General features: G+C 49.5%; 1 non-coding gene across 1 annotated transcript; it reads right to left on the bottom strand.

Annotated features, from left to right (window-relative positions):
• Positions 1-4,958: 4,958 nt before the first annotated feature.
• trnad-guc (transfer RNA aspartic acid (anticodon GUC)) lies at positions 4,959-5,030 on the bottom strand. Its single transcript has one exon. It is a non-coding gene; the product is annotated as a tRNA-Asp (tRNA).
• Positions 5,031-5,745: the final 715 nt, after the last annotated feature.

The following is a 5,745-nucleotide window of genomic DNA, read 5'->3' as shown; positions in this document are numbered from 1 at the left end:
GTCAGGAAGGAAGATGTGTTGGGCATTTTGAAAAACTTGAGGATAGACAAGTCCCCCGGGCCTGACGGGATATATCCAAGGATTCTATGGGAAGCAAGAGATGAAATTGCAGAGCCGTTGGCAATGATCTTTTCGTCCTCACTGTCAACAGGGGTGGTACCAGGGGATTGGAGAGTGGTGAATGTCGTGCCCCTGTTCAAAAAAGGAACTAGGGATAACCCTGGGAATTACAGGCCAGTTAGTCTTACTTCGGTGGTAGGCAAAGTAATGGAAAGGGTACTGAAGGATAGGATTTCTGAGCATCTGGAAAGACACTGCTTGATTAGGGATAGACAGCACGGATTTGTGAGGGGTAGGTCTTGCCTTACAAATCTTATTGAATTCTTTGAGGAGGTGACCAAGCATGTGGATGAAGGTAAAGCAGTGGATGTAGTGTACATGGATTTTAGTAAGGCATTTGATAAAGTTCCCCATGGTAGGCTTATGCAGAAAGTAAGGAGGCATGGGATAGTGGGAAATTTGGCCAGTTGGATAACGAACTGGCTAACCGATAGAAGTCAGAGAGTGGTGGTGGATGGCAAATATTCAGCCTGGATCCCAGTTACCAGTGGCATACCGCAGGGATCAGTTCTGGGTCCTCTGCTGTTTGTGATTTTCATTAATGACTTGGATGAGGGAGTTGAAGGGTGGGTCAGTAAATTTGCAGACGATACGAAGATTGGTGGAGTTGTGGATAGTAAGGAGGGCTGTTGTCGGCTGCAAAGAGACATAGATAGGATGCAGAGCTGGGCTGAGAAGTGGCAGATGGAGTTTAACCCTGAAAAGTGTGAGGTTGTCCATTTTGGAAGCACAAATATGAATGCGGAATATAGGGTTAACGGTAGAGTTCTTGGCAATGTGGAGGAGCAGAGAGATCTTGGGGTCTATGTCCATACACCTTTGAAAGTTGCCACTCAAGTGGATAGAGCTGTGAAGAAGGCCTATGGTGTGCTCGCGTTCATTAACAGAGGGATTGAATTTAAGAGCCGTGAGGTGATGATGCAGCTGTACAAAACTTTGGTAAGGCCACATTTGGAGTACTGTGTACAGTTCTGGTCGCCTCATTTTAGGAAGGATGTGGAAGCTCTGGAAAAGGTGCAAAGAAGATTTACCAGGATGTTGCCTGGAATGGAGAGTAGGTCTTACGAGGAAAGGTTGAGGGTGCTAGACCTTTTCTCATTAGAGCGGAGAAGGATGAGGGGCGACTTGATAGAGGTTTATAAGATGATCAGGGGAATAGATAGAGTAGACAATCAGAGACTTTTTCCCCGGGTGGAACACACCATTACAAGGGGACATTAATTTAAGGTGAAAGGTGGAAGATATAGGAGGGATATCAGAGGTAGGTTCTTTACCCAGAGAGTAGTGGGGGCATGGAATGCACTGCCTGTGGAAGTAGTTGAGTCGGAAACATTAGGGACCTTCAAGCAGCTATTGGATAGGTACATGGATGACGGTAAAATGATATAGTGTAGATTTATTTGTTCGTAAGGGCAGCACGGTAGCATTGTGGATAGCGCAATTGCTTCACAGCTCCATGGTCCCAGGTTCGATTCCGGCTTGGGTCATTGTCTGTGCGGAGTCTGCACGTCCTCCCCGTGTCTGCGTGGGGGTGCTCCGGTTTCCTCCCACAGTCCAAAGATGTGCGGGTTAGGTGAATTGGCCAATGATAAATTGCCCTTAATGTCCAAATTGCCCTTGGTGTTGGGTGGAGGTGTTGAGTTTGGGTATGGTGCTCTTTCCAAGAGCCGGTGCAGACTCAAAGGGCTGAATGGCCTCCTTCTGCACTGTAAATTCAATGATAATCTATGATTAATCTAGGACAAAGGTTCGGCACAATATCGTGGGCCTAAGGGCCTGTTCTGTGCTGTATTTTCTATGTTCTATGTTCTATGTATCTCGTATCTGGTCAGGATCACTCAGTCCCACCCTGTGTCCTGTATCTGCTCAGTATCACTCAGTCCCACACCCTGTGTCCTGTATCTGGTCAGTATCACTCAGTCCTACCAAGTGTCCTGTATCTGGTCATAATCACTCAGTCCCACCCTGTGTCCTGTATCTGGTCAGTATCACTCAGTCCCACACTGTGTCCTGTATCTGCTCAGTATCACTCAGTCCCAGACCCTGTGTCCTGTATCTGGTCAGTATCACTCAGTCCTACCAAGTGTCCTGTATCTGGTCATTATCACTCAGTCCCACATTGTGTCCTGTATCTGGTCAGTATCACTCAGTCCCACATGATGTCCTGTATCTGGTTAGTATCACTCAGTCCCACCCTGTGTCCTGTATCTGGTCAGTATCACTCGGTCTCACCAAGTGTCCTGTATCTGGTCAGTATCATCAGCCCCACCCTGTACTCTGTATCTGGTCAGTATCACTCAGTCCCACACTGTGTTCTGTATCTGGTCAGTATCACTCAGTCCCAGACTGTGCCTGTATCTGGTCAGTATCACTCAGTCCCACACTATGTCCTATATCTGGTCAGTCTCACTCAGTCCCACCCCATGTCTTGCATCTGGTCAGTATCACTCAGTCTCACCCTGTGTCCGTTATTTGGTCAGTATCACTTAGTCCTACCCCCTGTCCTGTATCTGGTCAGTATCACTCAGTCCCACCCTGTGTCCTGTATCTGGTCAGTATCACTCAGTCCCACCCTGTGTCCTTTCATCTGGTCAGTATCACTCAGTCCCACCCTGTGTCCTTTCATCTGGTCAGTATCACTCAGTCCCACACTGTGTCCTGTATCTGGTCAGTATCACTCAGTCCCACAGATGTCCTATATCTGGTCAGTGTCACTCATTCCCACACTGTATCCTGTATCTGGTAACTATCACTCCGTCCCACCTCCTGTCCTGTATCTGGTCAGCATCACTCTATCCCACCCTGTGTCCCGTTTTTGGTCAGTCTCACTCAGTCACACCCTGTATTGTATCTGGTCAGTATCACTCAGTCCCACCCTGTGTCCTGTATCTGGTCAGTATCACTCAGTCCCACACTGTGCCTGGTCAGTATCACTCAGTCCCACACTATGTCCTATATCTGGTCAGTCTCACTCAGTCCCACCCCCTGTCTTGCATCTGGTCAGCATCACTCAGCCCCACCCTGTGTCCTGTATCTGGTCAGTATCACTCAGTCCCACCCTGTGTCCTGTATCTGGTCAGTATCACTCAGTCCCACCCTGTATCCTGTATCTGGTCAGTCTCACTCAGTCCCACCCTGTGTCCTGTATCTGGTCAGTATCACTCAGTCCCACACTGTGTCCTGTATCTGGTCAGTGTCACTCAGTCCCACACTATGTCCTATATCTGGTCAGTCTCACTCAGTCCCACCCCCTGTCTTGCATCTGGTCAGCATCACTCAGCCCCACCCTGTGTCCTGTATCTGGTCATTATCACTCAGTCCCACATTGTGTCCTGTATCTGGTCAGTATCACTCAGTCCCACACTGTGCCTGTATCTGGTCAGTATCACTCAGTCCCACACTATGTCCTATATCTGGTCAGTCTCACTCAGTCCCACCCCCTGTCTTGCATCTGGTTAGCATCACTCAGCCCCACCCTGTGCCCTATGTCTGGTCAGTATCACTCAGTCCCACCCTGTGTCCTGTATCTGGTCAGTATCACTCAGTCCCACAGATGTCCTATATCTGGTCAGTATCACTCAGTCCCATCCTAGGTCCTGTCTATGGTCAGTATCACTCAGTCCCACACACTGCCTGTATCTGGTCAGTATCACTCAATCCCACCGCGTGACCCGTATCTGGTCAGTATCACTCAGTCCCACACTGTCCTTTATCTGGTCAGCACCACTCAGTCTCACCCTGTGTCCGTTATTTGGTCAGTATCACTCAGTCCCACATGATGTCCTGTATCTGGTCAGTATCACTCAGTCCCACATGATGTCTTGTATCTGGTCAGTATCACTCAGTCCCACAGATGTCCTATATCTGGTCAGTGTCACTCAGTCGCACCCCCTGTCCTGCATCTGGTCAGTATCATTCATTCCCACACTGTATCTGGTCAGTATCACTCAATCCCACACTGTGTCCCGTATCTGGTCAGTATCACTTAGTCCCACCCTGTCTTGTATCTGGTCAGCATCACTCAGTCTCACCTTGTGGCCTGTATCTGGTCAGTACCACTCTGTCCCACACTGTAACCTGTACCTGGTCTGTATCACTCAGTCCCACACCCTGTGTCCTGTATCTCATCAGTATCACTCAGTCCCACCCTCTGTCGTCTATCTGGTCAGTATCACTCAGTCCCACACTGTATCCTGTATCTGGTCAGTATTACTCAGTCCCATCCCCTGTCCTGTATCTGGTGAGTATCACTCAGTCCGGCATCCTGCCGTGTATCAGATCAGTAACACTCAGCCCCACATGATGTCCTGTATCAGGTCAGTGTCACTCAGTCCCACATGATTATCATAGAATTTACAGGGCAGAAGGAGGCCATTCGGCCCATCGAGTCTGCACCGACTCTTGGAAAGAGCACCCTACCCAAGCACACACCTCCACCCTATCCCCATAACCCAGTAACCCCATCCAACACTAAGGGCAATTTTGGACACTAAGGGCAATTTAGCATGGCCAATCCACCTAACCTGCACATCTTTGGACTGTGGGAGGAAACCGGAGCACCCGGAGGAAACCCACGCACGCACGGGGAGGACGTGCAGACTCCGCACAGACACTGACCCAAGCCGGAATCGAACCTGGGATCCTGGAGCTGTGAAGCAATTGTGCTATCCACTATGCTACCGTGCTGCCCTAAAATAGTGGTGTGGGCGGTATTGATGAGCGGTCTGAATTCCGCCCTGTTGATTGCATCTCTGGGGCGGTGTTGCCTTGGCGGATTCGACAGCCGATGTACCAATTCTAAAAAGGATTCCCAATTTTTCTCTGGTAAGGTACAAATTCTCCCTGTCGGGGAATTGAACCCCGGTCCCCCGCATGACAGGCGGGGATACTAACCACTATACTAACGAGGAACTTGGGTTTTAAATGATGTCCTGTACCTGGTGAGTATCACTCAGTCCCACATCCTGCCCTGTATCAGGTCAGTATCACTCAGTCCCACCCTGTGTCCTATTACTGGGCAGTATCACTCAGTCCCTCACTGTATCTCGTATCTGGTCAGTATCACCCAGTCCCACCCTGTGTCCTGTATCTGCTCAGTATCACTCAGTCCCTCACTGTATCTCGTATCTGGTCAGGATCACTCAGTCCCACCCTGTGTCCTGTATCTGGTCAGTATCACTCAGTCCCACCCTGTGCACTGTATCTGGTCAGTATCACTCAGTCCCACACTGTGTCCTGTATCTGGTCAGTATCACTCAGTCCTACCAAGTGTCCTGTATCTGGTCATAATCACTCAGTCCCACACTGTGTCCTGTATCTGGTCAGTATCACTCGGTCTCACCATGTGTCCTGTATCTGGTCAGTATCACTCAGCCCCACCCTGTACTCTGTATCTGGTCAGTATCACTCAGTCCCACCCTGTGCCCTGTATCTGGTCATTATCACTCAGTCCCACACTGTGTCCTGTATCTGGTCAGTATCACTCGGTCTCACCAAGTGTCCTGTATCTGGTCAGTATCATCAGCCCCACCCTGTACTCTGTATCTGGTCAGTATCACTCAGTCCCACACTGTGTTCTGTATCTGGTCAGTATCACTCAGTCCCAGACTGTGCCTGTATCTGGTC

This window comes from Scyliorhinus torazame, chromosome 10 (genome assembly GCF_047496885.1).
Source record: "Scyliorhinus torazame isolate Kashiwa2021f chromosome 10, sScyTor2.1, whole genome shotgun sequence".
NCBI lineage: Eukaryota > Metazoa > Chordata > Chondrichthyes > Carcharhiniformes > Scyliorhinidae > Scyliorhinus > Scyliorhinus torazame.
This window is presented reverse-complemented; position numbering and strand designations above follow the sequence as displayed.